Source organism: Paroedura picta, chromosome 9, assembly GCF_049243985.1.
Source record: "Paroedura picta isolate Pp20150507F chromosome 9, Ppicta_v3.0, whole genome shotgun sequence".
Classification (NCBI taxonomy): domain Eukaryota; kingdom Metazoa; phylum Chordata; class Lepidosauria; order Squamata; family Gekkonidae; genus Paroedura; species Paroedura picta.
In genome coordinates, this window is record NC_135377.1 from 31,600,262 (window position 1) to 31,625,556 (window position 25,295).

Sequence of the window (25,295 nt, forward strand, 5' to 3'; positions counted from 1 at the left end):
ATAAACTGAGCAATCAATCACTGACCATTAAATGATAAATTTACACTACCATGCAAGTTCAATAAGAATCAGTATGACATATTCACTCTGGAGGGATCAAAAATAATAATTTGAAAACAATGGAAGGATAAAATACATCTAAAAGAGCAGAGTGCAGAATTACTTGCATATGTCCAGTGATTTCACTTTGGCTTCTCCAAAATAGCTCACACTAGTCATTACAAGCCTGTTTTAAAACAAAATAATAGTTTTACATCAGATGCTACAGCAAGGACAGCAGAAGTCCCAAGTTAGTTTTTTACTTTGGTTAAAATCCTATTGTTGTAATGTTGTCAATTTATCATTATAATAATTATGGTTATTGGAAATTACCTAGAGCATTTTAAAATGAAAGGCAGCAGAATGCTGTAAATAGTAATAATTAAAAATCTCAGCTCTTTTGAACCAGAGCCAGCTATAATTAATTAAAATTGTTTAGATGATCTAAAAACATTGATATCAAGGAAGAAATGTCTTATTTGACAGTGAAATTACAATTTCTAAAATGAATGGATATCAATAACAGCAAATTATGTATGCTTTATATTGTGGAAGTTATAGATGCAGAGGATTTAAAATCTTTTTCTGTCTCTCACACAAAATTATGCTTTCTGCTGTGAGAACAGATCCCTGGCATTTAGACTTGGAACTGTCTATAGAGTCACAAATAAAGGTGGGAGAAGTGTTAAAATTGACTGAATTTCATTTTGAAAACAAGTCTGTCAGAAAGGATAAAGTTTTATCATATTTACCACACTGTATATTTCCCACCACTTCCTAAAAGGTTCGTGGCGGGTAACAGTAGTCTTAATCCCATTTAAATACCCATTAAAAGACTTTAAAAATCCCAACATGACGGAAAATAATCACATTTCCACCCCCCATATACAGCTATCAGTAGCTCACTCTGCCAGGAACCTGGGCATGATCCTGGGATCCTCACAGGAACACAATGGAGGTCCCACATCCAGCCCACTCTCGAACAACTGTGCTGGTTACCAGTTGAATTCTGGATCAGATTTAAGGTATTGGTAATCACCTTTAAGGCCATATGCCATCTGGGCCCACTGAACCTCAGGGACCACCTCACTGTCTACACCCCCCAAAGGGCTCTACACCATTTCCAACTGGCTGGTGATCACTGGCTTTAAAGAAGCACGTCTGACTTCATCCTGGCTGCTACTTGGTGAATGAGCTCCTTGAAGGGATCAGGGCCCTGCCTGAGCTACTGCAGCCCTGCAGGGCCTGCAAAATGGTGCTCTTCTACCAGGCATTTGGTTAAGACATCCCTGGACAACAACACCTGCTGGACACCCTTTTGGCCCCTTACTGGTCCAGAAGAGAATGGTTCCCTGCTCTGTGGAAACTAGACAAAGTGTAACATACAATACTGCTTCCAATGGAAGATCTCCCACACACAGGCCCTACTCACCCACCACAAGTGGGGCCATCGCACCTAGCTGCTTGGGTAATCCTGCAGTTTGGTAGAGCAAATGGTAGAGCAAGTCTTAACAACCTCTCATAAACACATGACAAGGATATCCTATGAATACATATGGAAAACATTTATGTTGTGAGGGGACAGGCAAGGTTTGATTTGCAATCCTGCCGTTTGAGCAGAATTTTCAGCTATCTCCTGGAATTGAAACAGGGCAGCTTAGCTGTTTGCCTTATCAATTAAAGTTCGCCTAGCCACTACCTCCACTTACCATGACCCTTAGAGATCGGCCAGTCTTTTTTCATCCCTGAATCCAAAATATTTCTTGAAGGCTTGCTTAACATGTTTCCACCTGTTGTATTTCCAGTTCTCCAATGGAATTTGTTACATCAAAATTAACGTAGAAGCTATTTGAACCTATAGCCAGTTCTCATTTGTTCTTTATTTTGTATGTGTCTTCTTGGTGGCAGTCACATCTGCTTAGAAGGGTGAGAGAACTATAGACACTTTACTGTGATCCTCCCTTTATCAAATTCCACCTGGACAAAATAGTCCTTAGACCCATTATAAAGTTTCTTCCCAAGGTGGTGTTACCTTAATCAAGACATCAACCTTCCAGTATTCTTGTGCTGCTGGGCATGGCCAGACATGCTGTTGCTGCAGCATGGTGCTAGGTCAGGAGGGAACCCAAGAGCAGGAATAGCTGCCGGCACAGGCTTAACTTAAGGTGGAATGCCTTGTGGCCATGGAGGCTGCACTGAAAGGAATGTCCAAGGTCACAGTCATAAACAAGCCAGGAGTCAGAAGCCAGAGGGTTACTGGATCATGGAAAGTCCAGAATACACCAAAGTGTCAAGGTGCCAACAGAAAATATCCACAGTCAAGGTCATTGTTAACAGTCCAGGATCATCAGGGTGTGCAAGAACAAAAGTGTAGAACCAGGCTGTGTTAGAAACTAAGCATGTTGCATTCACACTGCATTGTCATTCTTTAAATCAGTCTGCATGGGAGTCATCCTGCAATCAGTCACTATTAGAATCCTTTGCACTCTGGCGGCTCATTAAGTGTGCTGACCATCTCCTCTTGTGCAACATGGACCTAAGTCTTTGCCAGGAGTGTCTAGCTGGTTTGGGCAAACCAGAACTACTCGATGCAGGTGTGAGGATTCTAGGAACACAGCTTGACATTTCTGGCTGGGGCTCCACAGCTGGCTGCATTCCTTGACACAGCTGGCTGCATTCCTTCATCCGCTGAGTTCCTTGCTGTTTCAGCTCTCTGAGAAACCAGCTCCTCAGCTTCATCTGATGAACTGTCATCACTGGCAATAGAAGACATGACAGTTCTTCCTGTCCCCAACATCACCACTGGAACAAACATTACACACTTTAGCTGTAAGGACACTCCTCTTTTTATTTAAAAAGGACACCGGAATTTAGGAAAGATAGAAACGTAAATGTTTCAGGGAGTCAAATAAAGAGATAGGCACATCAGCACAGTCTCTCTCCAGATGGGTGGTTTTGACAATTAGAACAGTTTATGCTGAAGCTGAGGTACCTTGCCCCAATCATCTGAAAGCTCATTCCCAGATGGCACAGGCTTCTTCAGCAGCATTCCAAGCCAGACTTGCTCTTGAAGACATTTGCAAATCTACAACATGGTCCACTCCAACATTTGTCCAGCACTATTTGATGGATGAGTCCAGAAATGATGCTGCAGTGGAAAAAGCAGTGTTACAGGTGATGTTTCACTGATAAGCCCACACTCTCCTCTTCTGGTAAGTGAGCTTGCTATTCTCCCATATGAAACTGCACAGAAGCCATGATGATGAAAATGGGATTGCTCTTACTTGTAACTGCTGTTCGTTGAGTTGCCTTTTGTGCAGGCATACAATCTCCTTTCTTTCTTGGCTGTGGGCTGCTGACCGAGCAGAGATCTCCTCATGGTGGTGAAGGGCACTGAGGAAGGAGTGCTTGCCCCACCTCTGTCACATGACCTTTTGTGCAAAGAAAGGGATCTCTGCAGACAGAGAGAAGGGGGAGCATTCCTAGAGCCTAGTAACTTTTTAAAAAGCTTGAAATCTCTTTACCATGGCAGGCCTGCAGTCCCTCATGCCTGCCTGCACTGAAGGCCCTTGATGAACAACTGTTACAGGTAAATACAATCCTATATTCCTTGTGTATTTCTCCACTGAATACCATCATTGTGTTGAGTTGGTAAATAAACGGTGACTATTCTGTAAGATATATTAAATATCTAGATTCAGTACACATCTGGGCTGATAACATACAACAGGAAACAGCAGAAGACCCTGTTTCTGAGAGACTGAAACAATTCTGCAAGACTTTAAATAGCTCTTTTAATTCCATCAACCCAAACTCAATTGAGGTGATGTTGGGAAAGTATTTATGCATGATGGCATCTGAAACTGACAGCAAATCATCTAGCCTAATAGAACTCTTTCTAAAGTAGAAGATGCCTGATGGGCAAAAACAAACACAACTGGAAGCCACCTGGAGTTAATGAACCTCAAATGTTTTCATGTAAGAGGATTTGTTTTAATGCATCGACATTTTTATAGCAGCATTGGAATCCTCTGCCTAAAATCAGTGCTAGTTATGCACATATTTCTGTAGCTGCTGGCACACCCATCCTAAACACTTGGATGCTGGGCAAAGTGTGGACTCCTGATACTTCACTACAGGATATACACTTCTGCTGTAGATTTCCAGTGGCATGGAAATGTATAAACTGTTACTTAAAACCATATATTTGTATTATTAGAATTCCCCCAGCCTAAATGTTCAAGAAAGATAACATAAGAAATATTTAAGAATGTGTTAAATTAAATCACATAATCACTAGGGTTAGGAGGGAAGGTGGCATGGTATAGCCCAGTGGTCCCCAACCTTTCTGAGTGGTTAGGAGTGTGGACTTCTAATCTGGCATTCCGGGTTTGATTTTGCACTCCCCCACATGCAGCCAGCTGGGTGACCTTGGGCTTGCCCCAGCACTGATAAAGCTGATCTGAGCAAGCAGAAATATCAGGGCTCTCTCAACTTCACCCACCTCACAGGGTGTCTGTTGTGGGGAGAGGAAGGGAAGGAAATTGTAAACTGCTTTGAGACTCCTTCTGGTAGAGAAAAGCGGCATATAAGAACCAACTCTTCTTCTTGGGGTTGCCATAAATCAACTGCAACTTGATGGCACTTTACACACAGACACTCCTTAGGGTCAATAGCATCCGCAGAATGACTTTGAATATATAACCTCAAATAGCACTTGGCCTTACTCTGTATTATTTCTTGGAAATATGGCCACTGACCTCTTCTATATAAACAAACATGCTATCAGATAGGAAGGCTACAATTTCTTGGATACAATTATTTATTTTACATTTTTACCCTGCCTTTCTGTCCACATAAGGACCAAGGCAGTTTAGGAGTAAATGCTGCTGACCTCTGTACTCCTAAATATCCCTTAATATTGCATTGCTAAAAGCTTTAAAAGTACGATCCTGTGTGGTACCCATGGGTGCCAGTGTACCTACTGGAGCTTATCTTGGCACCCACCCACGTGTTTGAGGAAGGAGGGTGGGACCATTCCCTAGCAGGTGGTACCCAGGAATAGCTCCTCACCCTGCTGTCAATTAATTGGACAGCAAGGCCAGCCTGCTGCCACTCAACCAATGCAAAGTTGCAAAAGTGCTCACAAGTTCAGTTAAGTTGAAAGTCATTTAGGGAGTTTTGATAATTTGGAAAAACACATAGTGATAGAACTTGGCAGGGATCCCCGAGGAAGCTATTCCCTAGGTGTTATAATGCTTTATATATGGGATTTCATGTCCCAAAGGAAAGGCACAATGATGACAGCCTTGTATACATGCTGTAAAGAAAAATCTTACTTGAGCAGTGGAGCAAAGGCCGCTGTCAAATGTTGATTTTGTGATGGACAACTTCCCATTGAGGGTTAAGAAATTATTAGCCAGAAAGCAAAGAGAACAAGAAGATATGCATGACAGCCTGGGCACAATACTTTTGTCACAATAACTCATGCACAGCACGTGTAAGTTTCTGATCAATACAACTCATCTTCCCATATGTGACAACTCTGTGAATTTTTGAATAAGTGTGGGGAAGGCACTGGCAAACCACCCCGTATTGAGTCTGCCATGAAAACGCTAGAGGGCGTCACCCCAAGGGTCAGACATGACCCGGTGCTTGCACAGGGGATACCCTTACCTTTTTACCACTAAAATACAGTTAAATATTTACAGTTAGTAAAATAAGATTGAAATCTGTTAAGAGAACTCTTTCGCATCTAGGGCTGCCAGCCTCCAGGTGGCAACTGTAGTTCTCCTGCTATTATAATTGATTATCAGATGACCATGATCCTGGAGAAAACAGCTGCACTGGAGGATGGACTCTATGACATTATACCTTGCTGAGGTCCCTCTCCTCCCTAAACCCCACCCTCTCCAGGCTCCATTCCCAAAATCTCCAGGTATTTCTTTACTCAGAGCTAACAACTATAGAGTCATATATCTTATAGTTGTTCCTGGGGGAATTCAACAACCCACAGAAATAAATGGCACCCTCCCCCCCTACAGGAATACACCATAAGCTTAGCCTGGTCTGTTTAAGGGTAGGCTGTACCTTTTGTGCCTACTTCAGACTGTATCAGACTTGGAGGGAGGCAGAGGCTGCATTCCTACTTCCGCCTTAAATTGCCTCCTGTCACTTCCCCCCCCTCAGTTGAGCCTGCCTGTTAATGTAGGTGGTGATGTCATTTCTAGTGACATGTCATTTCCGGGGGCGTGGCAGGCAGGCATGAGTAGCTGATGTCACTTCTGGGACATCTTTAAGCCTGAAAAAGTATTTCAGGGGTTCCTCCATGGTCAAAAGGTTGAAAAAAAGATGGATTAGGCTGTCAGGCTATGACTGAAACTCTTGTCTCTGTCCAGCCACTCTTCCTTAGCTTAGCATAGTTCACAGGGGTTTCTGAGGAGAAAGTTTAGAACTATCTGCATTGTTCTGAATGCCTTTGAAGAAGGGTGGTATAAAAAAAGTCTTCATTCACCATACACTGAAAAGTCAACCTCGTAATTTTCACAAGCACAGAGCAGGAAGCATATTAGGTCTTTTGTATCACTACAATGAATGGGAGGAATTAATGATTATTGTATTTTCTGCCATCCAGTAAAGTAACAAAGATCTAGACTAGGCTTTAATCCTAGAGATATTTACAATTTAGGAATGAATTGCATAGGCCTCAGTGGAATATACATCAGAACCAACATGCTTAGGATCCATCTTCATCATCAGAGTTTAATTCCAGATTATTGAACACAGATTAAATTATGTTCCCTTCTTCTGCTCTAACAATGGTTAGCAAATAATTAAATTAATTATTTTATATATCAGTAGCTTTGTTAAATCACTTACCGTGGGGAAGTTAGCCTTCACAGTTTCTCAGTTTGGATTATCTATTACAGTTTAAATTATATGACTTGTCTCCTGCTACGGTGTAATTCATTTTGTGGATTGTAGTGTAAATAAATGTTGTTGATGTGTCAGACTTCTAGGTTTCCTTAATCTGCCCTATAATCATGATGGTTGTTTAAAATGAATTTAAATACCCATACAACATATTGTTTAGCAATGCACACATTCCAACACTATATCCAGACCCCACCCCCAATATTTGCCAAAGTGCCATGAATTCAACCCCAAATGTAGAAGGGGGGGGAGGACAAAATTTTAACCATTTGTGAACAATATTAGAATAAATATAAGAGAAACCTCCAGAATGTTACATGCCCAGGAAGTGTATCCACTAAAACAACCCAGTTGTCAAAAGCTGTATTTGTTTTCTTTACTAAAGAATCGAAGAACATTTGTCAGACATATGATACTTTTCCATTTTATTTGCTCAGTCATTTTACTCTGTTGTCAATGACACATCTCTATCAGTGAGTGCCATCCTAAGGCGAATCAGAATCCTGTTCAATGGACCTTACTCCCATGAAAGTGTTGCACTCTGTGGTCTTTAAACTGGCACAGTATTGAGTCACCAGACTTTTCCGTCTTTATTTTTGTAAAAACACACTTGCTGTTCTACAGCTGGGGAAGGAGAAGCCGCTCCCCACCCCCCAACCCCGCAATAACATTAGATGGACTGGATTCTTTCGCTCTCCCTTTGTTAAATGAGAGTGGAGTTTCCACGGGCTTCAAGCTGACGCTCAGCTAGGTTCGTTTCTCTTTACCTCACGTCAAGAAGAGCTCGAAAGAAGCCTTTCCAGTCAGAGGCCGGAAAGGAAGTTTCCCCCTTCCCAAAGGGGCGCATCGGCAGCTAGCCGCGCGCGCCTTCTCGCTCTCCCTGCCGTCGGGGGCAAAAGGACTCGCTTCGGAGGCCACTTTTGCGCCTGGCGAAGGCAGGGAGTGGCGGCGGCGTTGCTGCCTCTGCGCCTCGGCCCTCCCCGTCCCTCCTCTCTCGCTGGGTAGCAGTGCGGGGAGGAGGAGAAGGAGGAGGAGGGTGAGCTGTGGGAGGGTCTCCATTGAAATAAACAAGCAGCCAGTTATTAAAACGGGAACATGGCGGCCGCGGAGGACTCGGCAGCTCCAGCTTCCTCTTACAAAGCGAAGGTCAGCGCTGGCGGCAGCCTGGGCGACAGGAGCCGGAGACGTTACTGACCTCGGTAAAAGAAGGCGCCCACGTCCCCCACCCCCGCCGAGCTACTAGGCCTTCCTCCGCAGGCCAGGTCGGGAGCGAGTAGGAGAGGGGTCCCTCCCCAGGAGTGTGTTGTATAATCCGGGCCGTGCGTGGTGCTGCTGCTGGGGATGGCTGGTGAGCGCAGATGCTGTGAGAGCCACACAAGCGGGGGGGGGGGGAGGGGGGCGACTTGGCTCGCTCTGGACCCCCCCCCCCAATCACACTCTTTTCCCTCCCCGTGAAGAAGTTGTGGTTTCCCCCCTCTTTCAGCAGAGGTGTCAGCCAGCCAGTCTGAGTGCCCACTTTTATGACTGGTGGGTGTGTGATTGTTAGTGGAAATGCGCGCGCGCGTGTGTGGATGTGTGTGTGTGCGCGCGGGGGGGGGAGATAGTGTGGCGATTATCTCCTGTTTAAAGTTGCCCCCCTTTCCCCTTCAAGGTGGCGGCTCGTCCCTCGGGGTGAACGAGAAGGGCTCCCAGGCGCAAAAGGAAAGGGAAAGGGGGGTCATGAATGTGGCTGGCGGGGAAGTGGAAGGGGGGTGCTAATGGCGAAGGCTGGCTGCTGTTCCTTGTCTGCCCCCCCTCCTCCCCGCCGGCCTCAATGGGGAGGAGGACCGCTCCTCGCTAGAAAGGACTTGAGGGTGGCAGCTGCGTGGCTGACAATGAGGATCCCTGGCGCGGGCGGGGGCGTGCGAGCGGCGAGAGGGTCTCTCTCCCGAGGCAAGAAGGGTGCGTGGCTTCCTCCGGGGACAGGCTGGTGACACCCCAGCGAGCGTGAGAGGAATGATGATCCGAGGAGCGAGCCTCGCGTGCGGAGAGGCGGCGGGGGGGATGTCTCCTTCTTGACAGGCGCCTCCAACATCGGGCCAGAGTGGCGGCGGCGGCGGCTCCTGCCTCTCCCCCCGCCGCCGATGGGGCTTTAACTTCTCTTAACTTTGGTACGCGGAGGAGCGGCCGTCGGAGTCCCCCTTGCCAGAACCCGACGAGGCCCTGCCCGCCGCTGGGTGCGAGCGCAGCCTGGGGAGCCGCATTGCTGCTGCGTGCGCCCGGCTGGGTGGGGGGAAGGGGCGGCGGCGGCGGCGGCCCCAGTGGCGCCTTGGCCGTCTTGTGGGGCTCGCTTAGCTGGTGCCCGGCTTTCAGGGCGGCGGCGGCCTAGACAGCCTTGGAGGGTGGCGGGCGGCGGGCTTGCTGCGCGCGCCTGTCCTCGGGGATCCAGCCATGCAGCCTCCTCTTTTTAACTCCTCGGGAGCTGCGTTGATGAGATCGATTGAACTCCCTTTCTGTGCGTGTGTTTGTGGGCAAGAAAGGAGGGGCAGACTCCACCTTCCCTTTCTGCACAGGACTCCTTTTTGTTGAATGTGGGGCTCGTTTATGCCTTGAAGGGAGCGGGGAAGAAGCGCCTGATTCCACCCCCCCCGCCCCGCATTGTATATGGCGAATGACATACTCCTCCCTTCCCCCGTGCCAGCGAGGGTGTGCGTCGTCTAATCCCCTCTCCACCTGCTCCCTGTGCTACCCTTGTGCAGGGGAGGGTGCCTGCGAGTGTCTATCAAACACAAACAACCTTCCTCTGCTCCCTTTTCTCACCACCTACCAAAAGATTCCTGCTTGCGATGGAGCTGGAGGTGTTTTCATCTCGAGGCCAGTGATTTTTATCTTGCATAGTGATGGCGTTTTCTATTCTTTTATAGGCAGACGCTCTTGTGTTCACGGCTCTGCCGACAATACTGTTGCAAAGGTAGCCAGGGTTATTGGTTGTCTTGGCAACTTTGACTTTGTTCATGTAATATGTATTTTCATCTCGACAGTTCTTCCTTATTCTCTGCAATCGATCTAGTGCTCAGGGTTCGTTGAGCTGACTCCAATGTGTGGATAAGTACATGAGGTATTTGGATAAGACGAAAGAGAGCAAAATGGAGTAAACTTAACTGTTTGCTTTGTCCTTTAATCACTTAACAGAGCATTTTAGAGACAGACATCATGGTAGGCAGTCCCGCAATCTGGGGAATGTATTGGTTTGCCCCTGCAACTCACTTTTAAGAATGTTCATTGTGGATGCAAAAAATCCACTTGAAGTTGTGTGGAAAGTTGTTGGCTAAAACAAGCCAGTTAAACAGTTCCCTCATCTCACTAGGGGACCCTGGGAACTGTAGTTCTTTTACCTCTTCATACTTGTTTCTTTGGAGAAAGATACTACATTGAAACTTCTATAAAGTTGTGTGTAATATAAGTAAAAGCTCACGGATAATTTGAACAGATAGTAGCCATTTGCTTCCTTCCTGTTTAAGGCTGCCCACCTGAACATTTATTTGAGAGCTGTCTTTTTTGTGTATAGATCGCAGTGTCCTATGTGATATATGAGAGGGCTGAGAGGATGGCTAGTATATATATACAATAAGTTACATCATAGTTTGTTTTTCTGTTTATGTTACTGCATAAATTAACAACAATGAGAAAGTCTTGTTAATAAGAAGAAAATGTAACTTTTTGGGCAGCAGAAAGGTGATTTCTTTGTATAGTTAATTTTTAAAAAGAAAACCATTTTTGAGATAATGTCACAATTCAGGAACATGAGCATGACAACTTAATTTTTCACACCAAATGTGTGGCTTTTTAGTTGGTAATGATAGGCAAGCTGAAACTTTATTAAGGGCTCTCTGAACAGTTGGAAATCTAACATTGTTGGTTGGTTTTACTTTAAATAGTTGTGGTAGTAGTTCCATTATTCCACTGAGTGCTGCTTTAAAAACGATTGCTCTTCAGCCATTGCAGCATGACAAGATGCTTTGGGAAAAGTATTGACACCCATCCCCCCACACAAATGTTTAGGCTTTGTATGAGTAGTTATCCAGCTTTTCTCTGACTATTCTGTGGTGCTCTCATGGAATAAAATGTACAATTTGCCACAATCATTGCTTATTTAATTTAAATTTTGAATAATCACCCTGATGCTTGAGAACTTATATAATGAACTAATAGTGCCTTTTCTGTTGGGACAATCATAGGGACAAAATGTTTGATTGCAAACAAATTCTGTTAGAGAAAAAATAGAATGCACTAAAGTAGACTGGTACACTCAATTCAGAATAGGCTTATCTTGTGCACTGCATTGTAAAAGGTATAGTAAAAGATCAAGTTTACTATTAGGTACAATATGATTAAATCGCCGAGTTGGCTTTTACTGCATTTTGCTTCATAATGGGAGTGAGCATGCCCATCTGTAAAGAGTACAGGTTCCTCTGTAGGAATAGCAAAGTCATTTAGAAAGACAGCTGCTACTACAATGCTTACTGTTTTCTGTTCTCCTTTTGTTGATGATGTCACTGACATGTTGGCGTAAGCTGAATTCCCTATACTAAACTGAAACTCAAGCAGGGAGGATACAGATAAGACATTTTAAAAATCTGACCTGTGCCTGAGGAAAAATAGGAGAATTCTTAAATATTTTCTGCTTAGTACATTGTACAATCAATAACAATGGTCTGAGGTTGTACACATGGGTTTTGTTCCATATAGTTTTATTCCAAACACTGAGAATTTAGCATAACAATCTAAAATCTTATTGCATACTTGGCAAGTTCATTGTGTTCTTTTCTTTGTTCTTATTTTAAAGAGAGATACTAGTAATATATGATGAAATTATTTGGTGGTATTTCTTTTTGAAGCATCAAAATCTAGATGTGTTTTGTTACAGATCACAAATTTTGTATTGCACTGAAATTAAACAGTATTAAGCAATGAAGATCATTTATCCAATTGTTCCTTCTGTGTATCTGTGCATATGTTACTAAAGACTTTACTAATCAGACCCATAGTATAAAATAATTAAATTGCAAATGATCATTATGTACCATCACATTTTTATTGGAGCTAGAAAGGCAGCACACCAGTGTTTCATTCTTGGAAAATGTTATTTGATCATTTTGGATAGTGTGCAGAGGGAATGCAGTTGGGGGTGGGAAAGAACTTCTTGAACATATGGAGATAACCAGAAAGATGTGCATCGTCAGCTGTGGTTCCATTGTATTCATTCAGATAGGAACTGAGCTATTTTTCCTCTTGGGGATTTTGGTCTTACAGAGGAATTTTTTTTACTGTAATTGATAATGAAGCTTGAAGCAGTAAACTAACAATGCACATGTGTGATGTTAGTTTTCTCAAACATTACTATATTATTGCGTCAATGCAAGTTAATTTCTTAGCACTTACGGTTCCTACACATAAAATGAGCTATTGATATGGTGAATAGGATGCTTCATATTGGCTTTGTTTAATCAGTAGTTATATTTTTAATGGTTTATTAGCAACATATTAATTACATAAACACTTCTTGAGCCACAGAGTCAATAGCTTAATGTTTCAGATTACATGGTGAACTTTAAAATATAAAATTGCATTATGTTCTAAGTATGGAGTATGAATTTGGAGGAGGGGTTGCAGGAACCTAACTTAGATATTTTGAATATGTAGTTTTGATTCCCTCCCCCAATCAAGTCACGGCTGACTTATGGCAATCTGCTTAGAGATTTCAGGGCAAGAGACATAAGAGACATTCAGATGTGGTTTGCCTTTGCCTACTGTTAAGTAAAAATAAGGTTATTGTTTGCCCATAATGAGTATAGGACTCACATGACAGAACGATAATTGAAATAATGTGTAATAGCTTTCATTGCAAACACTTGTTTTATTGTGTAAATTTTACCTGTCATGTGTTTGCATTTCAGCAGGTCCCATGCTGCCACCTTACTCTGGAATTATTGAAGACCACTAATATACAATACTAGAAAATAAGCTTGTTGTAGTCTAAATACAGCGGGCGCTAGCCGCTCGTCCGGACCCCCCCCTTGGCGCGGCCTACCTGGAGGCCGGAGTCCTACCGAGGGGGGGCGGAGTCCAAGCTTGTCTGTGATGGGGCCGTGCGGGTGCGGCGGGCGGTGGTGGCTCCGCCGCCGATGCTGCCGCCACCAGGGCCGGCTCCACCGCCACCAGCTGCACAGCCGCCGCCGGCTCCGATAGTGCTGCCGGCGCCAATGCCACTGGCGCTGCCAGCTCCACAGCCGCCGGCACCGCAGCCATCCTGGCTGCGCGGCGAGGCTGGAACCTGCCTTCAGGAAGGCAAGGCAGGTAATGGCGGTGGGCGGCTGGGTGATTCTGCGGGGCCTGGAAGGGGGGAGGATTAGGAGGCACAAAGCGCCTCCTGATTAGTCAGTCCAGCGGCAAGGGACCAATTGCGAGCCACGCTGTGTGCGGCTCACAATTGGTCCCTTGCCGCCGGACTGACAATCGGAGGAACCAATTGGCAGGTGCTTTGCACCTGCCTATTGGCCCCTTTGATTGTCATTCCGGAGGAGGGGGCCTATCAGCACCCTTCTTCATCCCGGACAGGGACCACCCTTGGGGCCCTTACTGTTTTATTTAATCCGCTCCGCTAGGAGCAGTTAAAGATCTTGTGATAACTGACTGATTGGGGGAAGTAGATGTAACTTTCTTGGTCATATATTGTTGCAAATGGCTACTTAAGTAGATTTTTTTTTCATTAAAAAGACTTCAGTAAAGAGAAAGGCAGATCCTATTATAATGACAAAATGTTTGAACTATAAGATCTGCTGGGCCTACAGGGATGCAATTGGGACGTGCTACTTTGAGCTGTCACAATAGCTGGATCATGTTTTGGTGCACTTGTATATGAAAACATAGGATTTTTGCAGTTTAACCTGTGCCCTGCAAAGAACAGTGAGACTCTAAGTTAGCATTTTTACTTTTCCGGTATTAAATCTGGGATCAAGATACTTCCTAACATCCATCCATTTATCATTGTGTTCCACTGACATCAATGACAATGTCTTCAGGATAGCAGCAGCCACATTTTTGATTTAGTGCTGTTAATCTATCACCTTTTAAAGAGATAAACCTATTTAGCTTGTCAAGTACATTTAACTTATTGTTGATGATGACATTTAAGGTGCTCATTAAGTGTTCTGAAGGTCTGTAGACGAGTAGAAGAATGACCTTGAATGTCCCAAATTGATCACAAACTTTAAAGATAGGCCAGTGCGAAAAATACTAATTGCATCTGAACATCTACTACAGAGCTTGTGGCCATGTTCCCTTCATTGCAGTGCCATTGTGTATATAGACATGCAACCTTTCTTGTTTATCTTGTGATTTCACAAATAATCCCAAGGCAGTGTACCTTCTTGTTGCTAAGGTTCTGTGGGAATGTACAAGTGTCCGCCTTTTGTGTGTGTGTGTGATCGAGAGAAGGGAGGGTAGTGGTATGCATGGCAGCTGTTTACCATCTCTCCATCTGTCTTAGTTCTGATTGCAAAGTATTAATACTTGATGTTTCATTGGTGGATGCAAATGACAAATGTTAGAATTGGAAATTTATAGGTAGGGTGTTATAGCAGCAGGAACTCTTTCTAGCAGGACCAGAAAATCTCACACGTCTAGTTACAGCAGACTAAATAATAATTTCTGGTGTTTAAGACCTTTGTAAGGCTGGTTCATAAGGGTTTTTTTTAAGGTCTTAACATGAATGATTTTAAAGTCCTAAATTATGGAACCCCTCCTTGTGTCACTTGAAAGCTCATAAGGTAAAGGTATAGGTATCCCCTGTGCAAGCACTGGGTCATGTCTGACCCTGGGGGTAATGCCCTCTAGCGTTTTCATGGCAGACTCAATACGGGGTGGTTTGCCAGTGCCTTCCCCAGTCATTACCGTTTACCCCCCAGCAAGCTGGGTACTCATTTTACTGACCTTGGAAGGATGGTAGGCTGAGTCATTCTTGAACTGGCTGCTGGGATTGAACTCCCAGCCTCATGGGCATAGCTTTCAGACTGCAAGAGGCTCATTGAAAGCTCGTAAGTGTATACAAACAATTCAGTAAAATTAGCCTTTTCGGGGGGGGGGGACTGTTGAAAAATTAGGGGCAGATCAGCGCCAGGGTTGCTTGAATGGAAGTCTGATGTTGAAAAAATGGCAGGTGTCTCTGTCCAGTGTTCATGAAGCCTCAGGCCATAGGGTCTCTTCTTCCCTGGAGGAGTCTTCTGGGAAGTCTTCTACAATGTTGAGAGTGGGCCATGGCCTATCTTGCCACCCACCTTGGGAATAGGCAGGGTATATAAATATTCCAAGCAACATTTTGTGGTATTCAGTTGTAGGGGAAAGGAATGGGAAGGCGACTGTAAGCCACTTTGAGCCTCCTTCGCATAGGGAAAAGTGGCATATAAGAAGAAGAAGAGTTGGTTCTTATATGCCGCTTTTCCCTACCCGAAGGAGGCTCAAAGCGGCTTACAGTTGCCTTCCCACTCCTCTCCCCACAACAGACACCCTGTGGGGTGGGTGAGGGTGAGAGAGCCCTGATATCACTGCTCGGTCAGAACAATTTTATCAGTGCCGTGGCGAGCCCAAGGTCACCCAGCTGGTTGCGTGTGGAGGAGTGCAGAATCGAACCTGGCATGCCAGATTAGAAGTCTGCACTCCTAACCACTACACCAAACTGGCAACTCTTCTTCTTCTTCTTAGTTGTGAAATTGCAATATCATAGTGTTAAGTTGTCACTTTTGAGAATGTAAAGAGATAGAAATGTTATCAGTTGGTTGATTAAATTATACAGTGACTGCTACCACATGATTTTTACTTAGTAGAATTACTTTCACCTCACATCTCACTTTATTAGAACATGTGGATTGGCAGACCTGCAATTTGCCTCTGGAAATCTTTTATAAGCCAGCCCTATTATATTAATTCTAGTGAGAGCTTGGAACTCTCATCCTATTGAATTCTGGCTTTGGGAAGAACTGTGAGTGCTGTAGAATTTTGAATTGAGCTTGCTTTTATGGCTTGGTCTAGATGTGCAGAAAAGTATGGCAAAGAGCTAAGGGGGTAGACTATACTGTGCGACTCCAGATTGCATGTGAAGGATCATATGTTTAGATGTTTAAAAGTGACTCTCCGTACCAATAAGCTGATGTAGTGGAGCCCATTTTACCTCATTCTGTTGCATGTGTAGACTAGATCTTTTGGAAATCTGCAGCATTTGTGTTGGTAAGAGTTTTCAAAATTTTGAACAGATGCTGTGTTCACTCACTCACTAGAGAATGAAGTGGTAGGATGGGCTGTGGATCTTCCTTTGCACAATGTTTCCATGCATAATGTCTCCATGCAAACTAATGCAGCAGGCAGAAATGTTCCATTTGCTGGGCTATGTTGGTTTTCTTTTTTGTATGGAGTTTTTAACTTATGGCGTTATACTAAAATGTGATTCTTGTCAGAAAAGTGCAGTCTATTCTACCTCTTAAGATCTCAGTCATCTCGTTCCTCAGCATCTGTGAATCAGGCCTTGGTCTTTAATCCTATCTTACCAGGGAATAAGCTGCACTGATTTCACTGGGGCTTACTGAATGCACGAAGGTCAGATGGTATATTCAGACATTTACTTTCCGTATTCAGGTATGTTTAACATGGCAACAGATGACCCATAGGATCGCCAAGAGTCAGAAAAGATTGAATGGCTAACATCATACAGTATTACAAATGATTTGCTGGGAAGCCTTTTAATTGTCCCTGGTTCTAAAAAAGAAGATAAGCTGTTTTGGTGTCCCACATTGCAATTATCTGCATGCCAAATGACTTTCTGGAAGAATTTGTATGAGGAATATTCTTTTGATTCTGTATTTTTGTTTATTTAGATTCTCTTAATAGCTTCAGTACCGTGGTATTGATCTGAATTGATTGATGGAGATGGGGGTGGGGACACCATGGTGTGGTAGATATGGTTCTGTCTGGCCAGATGTACAAGAAAATGCTAGTGTGAGGAGGTGAATAGCAGAGATGCAGCTGTGGTCCTTTTTGCTTTTGTTTTCTAACATCCTCATGAAGCCACTGGGTGAATGGCCAGAACTCAACTAAGTTCTGAGCCATTGCCCACAGGCAGTTAAAGGAAATCCAGATTGCTGTTGAAGCAAGTCTTTTAAGTTGTTGCATGCGTGATGTGCAAATTTTTTGCTAGATGTGTTAATTTTTTATGCTGGATTCAAAACTTTCTTCAAGGCTTTTGTTAATTTGTTGTTAAATGTAGATTTTCTTGCTTTGTGGTTTAATATTTTAAAAAATTAATTTTTGCTATCGATTTTATTATTTTATAAAGTTTTTTTAAATAATTGGGTTGATATTAAGTCGTATCTATTGCTTGTATTTCAGTTTAGTGTTGCAAATAGTGCTCTTACATATGATGTGGATTTTGATTAGTTTGTTGTCTTTTAGTTGTTGCTCTATGATGGATTTTAATTGGTATAATATCTTATATTTGTACTGGTTTATATTATAAATCACTTCAGGCAGAAATTTTGTAAGCTCTGAAAATGCTTCATAGAACTACTTAAAATAATGAAGTATGGTCACGATTATCATAACGTTACCGAAGGACTGAGAAAGACAGCTTGACTAAACTACTGTCTGTATTCATCTGGGCTGATATTTAAATAGATTTTCCACTTAGGTTCTTAACAGCTAAGCTGATAAGTGAAAAATATTATTGTTTGGCTCAGACCATGCACCAGGAAAAACATACCTGCAGTTATGTTCATGTGCAGTTTTTAAAAAAATTCTAGAGTTGTTTTTGAACGAAATAAATTTAAAGGTAAAGGTAAAGGTATCCCCTGTGCAAGCACCGAGTCATGTCTGACCCTTGGGGTGACGCCCTCTAGCGTTTTCATGGCAGACTCAATACGGGATGGTTTGCCAGTGCCTTCCCCAGTCATTACCGTTTACCCCCCAGCAAGCTGGGTACTCATTTTACCGACCTCGGAAGGATGGAAGGCTGAGTCAACCTTGAGCCGGCTGCTGGGATTGAACTCCCAGCCTCATGGGCAAAGCTTTCAGACGGCTGCCTTACCACTCTGCGCCACAAGAGGCTCATAGAAATAAATTTATGACCTGGCTAAGTCTCTAATAATATCAATGAAATAAGGATGCTGAAATTTTGTAGTGAGGAAACTTAATGTGAATATGGAATGCACTATGCAAATATTTTGTATATGAATAGAATTATTTAGAAATGCTTAGAGAACAATAGTTAAGAAAGCTTTGTTATATAATGGGGTTGGAAATACCGAAATGGTGATACTACTATATAAAATAATATTGATATATATATTTCTTTTGTTCTAGCTGGCTTGAGATGTATTTGAATAGTGAAGCTTTCAGACACATAACCTGTAGTACTGATTTGACTGCCTCGCTGAATCTTGGTAAGTTATATTCAAATAATGCATGTTTAATAACACTATAAATAAAAATGTGGTTTTCAGTTTGTATGTTGCACAGATCTAAGACAGTGATTTTCTATTCATGCCATGCCCTCTCTCATTGGAATTTTACCAGATTGAAGTAATGGATTAGCTAAAGTATGTTGGCTAATGTTACACCAAAGCAAAAGAATGAGGAATAGATTGAGCTGATGTAGCATATAATGGTGCCTTCGTGGAGTACCAGAGAGCTGTTGTACAGTTACTGTCTTTATGTCAGGACCCTAAAGTCAGGTATTGACACATAGATTGCCTTTTGATTTCTATGACAATAAAGCATCATTGCCCGAGTGGGTTTTGGGCCTATGTTTCACATACAGCATGTCAAAATGCTTTGAAAATTAGAGGTTTATAAGATATATATATATGACTGCTGCTAATCAAAGCTACAATCATGTTAAATTTCACTGGATATGCTCATTGAAGATAGACCTTCAGAGTATATCATCATTAACTACCCAAAGCTGCTCTTGTGCATAGTGCTTCAGGAATTTAAAGAATTCATTTTTACCAGTCATGTTACCTATATGTACATTCCTATTGGAATTTTCTTTTTATGGCCATCAAAGACATAGTTTAGAACTGAAAAGCAAAAAATAAATAACAAATTAAGATGAATATCATAAAAATGAATTGTGAAGCTTTTCTTTCCAGTTCATTTTATATTTAGACCTGAACTGAACACAAAGAACTGTAATAGCAGCTTTGCTCATGGGTGGAGCAAGCACCAGATTGGGGCCCACTAAGGCCACTGAAACTGGCCCCACTGAAGCTGCTCTGATGGGAATCTCTGGTGCCAAAGGTAGCAGAGGTGCACTAATAACCAGCCACCCTGGTATACCTGTAGCAGTGGCCGCCAGGAGAGGAGCCAGTCTAGGCCTCCTTGGGGACACCTGAAAGAAGACTGGGAGGCAGTCCCATGAACTGGTAAGGTCCCCAACAGCCCAGCCAGAAGTTGGAATGAATAATAGGGAGGGCCCGTTGAGTCCTTACTTGGGCACCACTTTCTAGAAGTCATTGGAGGAGTGGAGGCTGACTGAACAGTGGGGAGAGGGCTGTCAGGAGAGCCAGAGGGGAGGGAAAAGCTGTCATGAAGAGCCAGTATGGGGATGGACTAAGGGGAAGGAGCCAGCAGCTGGCAGCTCAGTTCTAAGGCAGTGCCTACTGGGAATTACTGGACCTGCTGAAAATTAGGTTGGGCCATGAGGCTAGCAGCCCCTTTTCATTGCCTCTACACCCTGACTGAGAGGGATAAGCCAGAAATGGAGAAAGGTGATAGAGGCCAATGAAAGTGATAGGGAGAACTTATGAAGGTGAGGCGTCACCCACGTGAGGGATTGGCCAAGTTCTCAGTAAGGGCCTGGAACTGTGTGATAACTGGGAAAGTGTGGAGATGAGGTGGTTTAAGGGGAGGCTCCTGATGATGGTTGAGGAGGAGAAGCAGGTTCTACTGAAGGCTTGTGAGAGTTGTTGCCTGGGGAAGAGCAAAATAAAGTGAAGCAACCTCATTTCCATTTGAAGGCCTTGCACAGCAAGATGGCTGAAAGGCAGCTGGCTGCGACTGGGCAAGAGGAGCTTATGGAGGTTTCTTTTCGTGCCTCCCTCAGTCTTCTGTGATCCCTTGGACTCCCGAAAAGCCTGTCTTGGGCTTCAGGAAACTCGTAGGAATGATGAAATATGTGATACTGAATGCTGTAGTTAAAAGACTAATTGGTGAAAATGCACTTCCCCTCAAAAAGAACAGCTCTTTTGCTTTTATAGAACAGGTTTCAATCTATGCCAGTGGAAGTAAGACTGGGGGGCTTGGGAGAAAATATCATAAAGCAATTTATTTTGCTGTGAATGTCTTATTTGTGTTCTGTGGCACAAGAGCCATAGAATAGAGAATAATTATGTTCTCCAAAATAACGAGCCACTTAAGTATTAAAGTAATTGGATTTGCTACTCTTTATTTTTTTTCTCACATGTAAGCATTTCCCTCATGTATGTGAGTCTGGAAAGATACTTGTCATTACAGTGATAAAAATTAAGTTAATTGTCATTAACTCTAGGATTTAATTTACAGAAAACTTGGCTGCAGAAAAAAATCATTGATTTAAATCACAGCACTTTTAAAGACTGATTTCATCAATGATCAATGATTAATTATAAAATGGAAAAATAATTCATTATAAAATGAAGGCTGCCATGTTGCAAATCATGCATTTTCTGAAAAAGTGTAATATGCAAACTTCTAGCTCTAACAGTTTAAAATATTGGTTGGATCCAAAGACTTACAAGCAGTACACCTAGGATAGATCTATTCCACTTTCCTCTTTCCACTGCCACCTTCTGAGCTCCTTGAAAAGTATCTTTAGAAAGTTGAGGGACCCTGTGGAATGGCATGGGATGCAACATGGGATTCTGCAGTGGAAAGAGCCAATGCAAAAGATATACATTGTTTTCTTTTCTGGAAATTCATTCTTTTGGTTCTGCAACTAAATAAAACCTTTATATTGTATAATAATCAATATAATCCAGATCTATTCATGTGCTTGGATTCTAAACATTCATACTATGGCAATTTTCTAGTATAGTTTATGACCATTTGTGTCATATTTTTATGTTACGATACTTCACCATCAGAGTAAAATATTTTTCCTTAGACTGAACAGCCAATTTTAATTCATTGTGTTACAATGTAGATCATGGTTAATTGTCATTCTAGAATGTTATGCTACAGTGCACATTCCCATACATTGTTTCATGAACAATTTTTCTAATAAAAATTACCACTCAAAGAGCTTGCTCACATGGTTGAGTTTTGTATTGGAATTGGTGGCATCTCAAGCATGGATGCTATGAACCACGTATAAAAGGTAGTGTGGGATCTCCCTTCCCTTGAGCTGTTGATGTGAATGGGTTTGGTTTAGGAAGTTGAAAGTCTGGTCTGAAGATTCCACTCTACTTGGTGAACACTTTTAGTTTCTTCTTGGACCTTGAAGTTGGTTCACGGTGTAATCAGAATGAGGAGAATTTCTGCTATGCAAGTATGCAAAAAATAGTCACATGGGTTGGAAGCAAATGTAAAGTTTGGATTTAAATTAGGCAAATGGGAACCATTAGAGACTCCAGGTTTTTGAAGTACAATATTGTTGTACTGAGAATTTTATTGATGGACACTGGTGGCTCGGTTTTATAAAGTCAGGGTGCATTCGCTCTGAATTTGTACACTTGAAACCACAAACACAAGATGGACGTAGCATTGTAATGCTGTTTGGAATTGTGAAAAAGTGATATATAGCTTTTGTTAAAATAAGTTCATGAACAGATGCATGGGATGCAAAATACAGTAATGAAATACCTTGGAGGAACTTGCTGAGGAACAGTGTGAGAGACATTTGGAAGGATTGCATCACCTAAGTGAGGTATAAACTTTCTTAGTAAAAGGATACCAAAATTTGTAGAAATCAGTGTAGATTAAACAGCCTGCCGATGGCATTTCATTTTAACAGTTACAGAAGAACTCCTGGCCCAGTTTTTGTAGCTGTGTAGCAAATTTGTACCAAATCTAAGAAAAAAAGATGTCTTGTAGGATACATTAGACACCTTGAATGTGTTGCAAAATGAAAAACTGGATAGTAGACTTAATATTTTGTTGATTCCCTTCCATCCAGTCATTCATGTAAATATATGATAAAGGTATATAAATACCAAAGAAGATAATATGAGTAGCTGCTTCCGCATTTGGGCATATGGCGAGCCTTATCTGTGATTTGTCTTATACATTATGAAATGCAGGTATTATGTTTATGTAACAAATTGTTCAATTGGAATAACAGAAGGATACAATTCTTTCTGAAAAGGAAAACTGTAATTTACATTTTACAATCAGATCATTTCAAAATATTCTGTGCTGAGAGGAAGAAAGCAACATGCTTTTCCGAAAGAACTTGCCTTGTTTAATCCTTTATTCATATTCACGCTTTTTAAAATTAAAGTGCACGTATGTTCTGTCCTCCTAAAGATGGCTGCTTGGTATTTATATGGTCCTTTAAACTACAGTAACTGCAGACTCTGCTTGTGCAGCCATTGCAAGTACACATTTTGGCATAAACGTCAGTTCAAAATGTGCATGTCAGCACTTGTTCGCACTCATGATATAACTGCTAAATATGCATTTGCAGAAGATATTTATGAATGTACCAACAGGTAGCTTTGTTACTTTTTAAGGTATCACATAATTCTGTTTTTGTATTTTGTTTCTTTGCTGCAACAGTCCAGAGAACCAAAGACTTTTTACAATCAGTAGAGCTTTTATAAGGCACGAGTAGAATGTCCTGATAAATTCAACAAGATTTAGGCATGACTTTCTCTAAATTATGAGCTAAGGATTTTATTATGGTATATATAAGCTTACATGAGTTAGAGTGACACCTGTCCATGCCATTGCACTGGTAGAATTTTTTGCATTTTAAAGGAGTTCTTTTGTTAGATTTTTAAAAATATATTGGGCCATAGATGTGAAATACTGTGTGTGTGTGTGTTGAGATGGGGAGCATATGTGTGGGTATTTCTCTCGTCCCTCTGTTTGAAAGGCTGTTTATATTTATTTATTAGAAGCCAAGGGTACTGATGCTAGAGCCGGTCACTTGTAGGAATGAGCCTTGCTGTCGATACCCGACAGCCAGTTATTTATATTCTCTTTTTTTCTGCAAAGGAACTATTTATCTCTTTAATAACAAAAGCTGCTCAAAGCATCTGAGTATATAAAAGTCCAGATAAACAGTGGGAAGCTAGACAAGGTTAGGTATAATAGATAATTAATTCCTGTTTACTTTCTTATGCAAACCAATATTATTTTCTGTGGGTCAGGCCCCATTTGAAACATGGGATTTTGTAATTATTTGTGCTTACTGAAATAAATTAAAATGATTAAACCATCTTGTCTTACACCAGACATTTCTGTATCAGTGTCTGTAACTAAAGAGCCATGTGGACTAGTATTAGCAATGATGGGCTAGAACCCGGGAGGCCCAGGTTCGAATCTATACACCATTGTAGAAGACCTTGGCCATTCACTCACTCTCAGCCTAAATGTAAGGGGGTGAAGTAGTATAAACTACTTTGGTCTTCCATTGGATGTGGAGTAGTAGTAATTAATATCCAAATAAACAAAGTGCATATTAAACATTCTTGACTAAAGTGAGTGTATCAGTTGCCACGGGAGTATGTAGGGTTGCTTGAAAAACATTGTATTTAACATTGTCTCATAAGTCCTTCAATCTTAAATATTTTTAATCTATGGCAATTTTTGAGTAATGTATGGGAAATAACATTGTTTTAGCTTAACTAGAATATCACTTTAAAAGGGTTGTAGGTAAGGCATTGTGGAAAATCCCTTAAATCATGGCTATTTTTATGTGGACAGCACAGTTGTAGCTCTGTGTATACGTACACACACAAATGTGTAGCAGAAAGAATTGTCATTTGTGACAAATCAATCAATACATGTGTTTAAAATCTGATATTGTAGTGTCTTGTGGAGCCTGTGAATGCTACTGAGATCAAGAGCAGGACAACCAAACCCCCTTGTATCTTCAGCAGTGCTTGATATGATCTCCCCCTCCTCCCCCGTGTCTGCTGTTAGCCATACTAACTGAGGATAGTGAAAGATCAACCCAGCTGACTGTTTGACAGTAAATAGTGTTTAATTAAATACAGAGCCTGACAATTTCAGTGATTCTTGGATGGATGCCAGTAGATTTGACTTGGCTTTCAGAAATTTGACTTTCCCATTCTGGTTATCTAGCAGCTTGTTAAACAATCTAAATGTACTTCTCTATAACTACAGCTGACTTTGCTATTTTTGAGTTTCTGCCGAGATATTCAAAAATTTTAACTGATAACCTTTGCAATGTGCTTGATTCTGGAAGTAAAAATCCATGCATGTGCTTACTCATTTGGTACTGTGATGGAAGATTGTGGACAACATTTCTAAATAATGATGTATCTGAATGCCCCAATCTGTACTGAAATGTTCCTGACTGTTCCCAGTAGTTCTTCTGAACTGCTGATCACAACGTTATTATAAATTTAAATCACCATTCTAATGAGATTTAATTATCATCTTCAAGTAAAATATTTCTTAAAAACAAATAAGAAGATCAGACTAGAGGTCCATATACTGGATCAGACTAGAGTAGCAATCCCCAACCTGTGGGCCTTCAACTAATTGGAGGTGGGCCCTGAAGGATGCCTTCTCCCCTCCCCCGCCCTTTACTTCATCCCCCCCAACCCTTTACAACACACTTCATTGTTGTGGCGTGTCTGTATCTTATTTTGAAGGGATGTTTAAACATTACCATAGCAATCAGAGAGCGTTAGGGCAGTGGTTGAGAGTAGAGGAGTAAACTACCCCCCCCCACCGGGCCTCAGTAAAAGGCGTTGAGTGGTCCCCAGTGAGTGGTCCCCAGCTTTGTGTGGTCCCCGGTGATAAAAAGGTTGGGGACCACTGGACTAGAGGTCCATATAGTTTAGCACCGTGCCACACACAATTGCCAACCAGTTATTTTGGAGGGTCAACAACAGGGCATAGAGGCCAAGGCCTTCCCCTGATTTTGTCTCCTGGCACTGAGATTCAGAGGTTTAGTGCCTCTGAACATGAAAGTCTGCACCGGGCCAGGGAGGGTACCAGCCTGGATGTCATATGAACCCCCTTCCTGCTTTCAGCCTGTGAGGAATCGTCTTCTGTGTAAATAAATATTTCCTTTTGTCTGTCCTGAATCTAGTGCCCATTAGTTTCATTGGATGCCTTTTGAG

The 25,295-nt window shown here is 42.2% G+C and overlaps 1 protein-coding gene and 1 long non-coding RNA gene across 8 annotated transcripts in view; one reads left to right on the forward strand and one right to left on the reverse strand.

The window, feature by feature from the left end:
• LOC143844697 (uncharacterized) overlaps positions 1-10,030 on the reverse strand; it is a 45,148-nt gene extending 35,118 nt beyond the window's left edge. The window contains exons 1-2 of the long non-coding RNA XR_013234096.1: positions 9,779-10,030; positions 1,749-3,187 (exon numbers count right to left, since the gene is read on the reverse strand). This is a non-coding gene — a long non-coding RNA (uncharacterized LOC143844697). The remainder of the gene's footprint in view (positions 1-1,748; positions 3,188-9,778) is intronic.
• NCOA2 (nuclear receptor coactivator 2) overlaps positions 8,003-25,295 on the forward strand; it is a 164,847-nt gene continuing 147,554 nt past the window's right edge. For 2 of the 7 annotated variants that reach the window (XM_077352181.1, XM_077352188.1), the window contains exons 1-2: positions 8,006-8,171; positions 18,358-18,437. The gene's annotated coding sequence lies outside the window, so the exon portion shown is untranslated. Of the gene's footprint in view, positions 8,172-8,260; positions 8,321-9,007; positions 9,123-9,690; positions 9,826-18,357; positions 18,438-25,295 lie in introns of those variants that run through there. The other 5 variants (XM_077352186.1, XM_077352187.1, XM_077352182.1 and 2 more) reach the window with 5 other exon arrangements.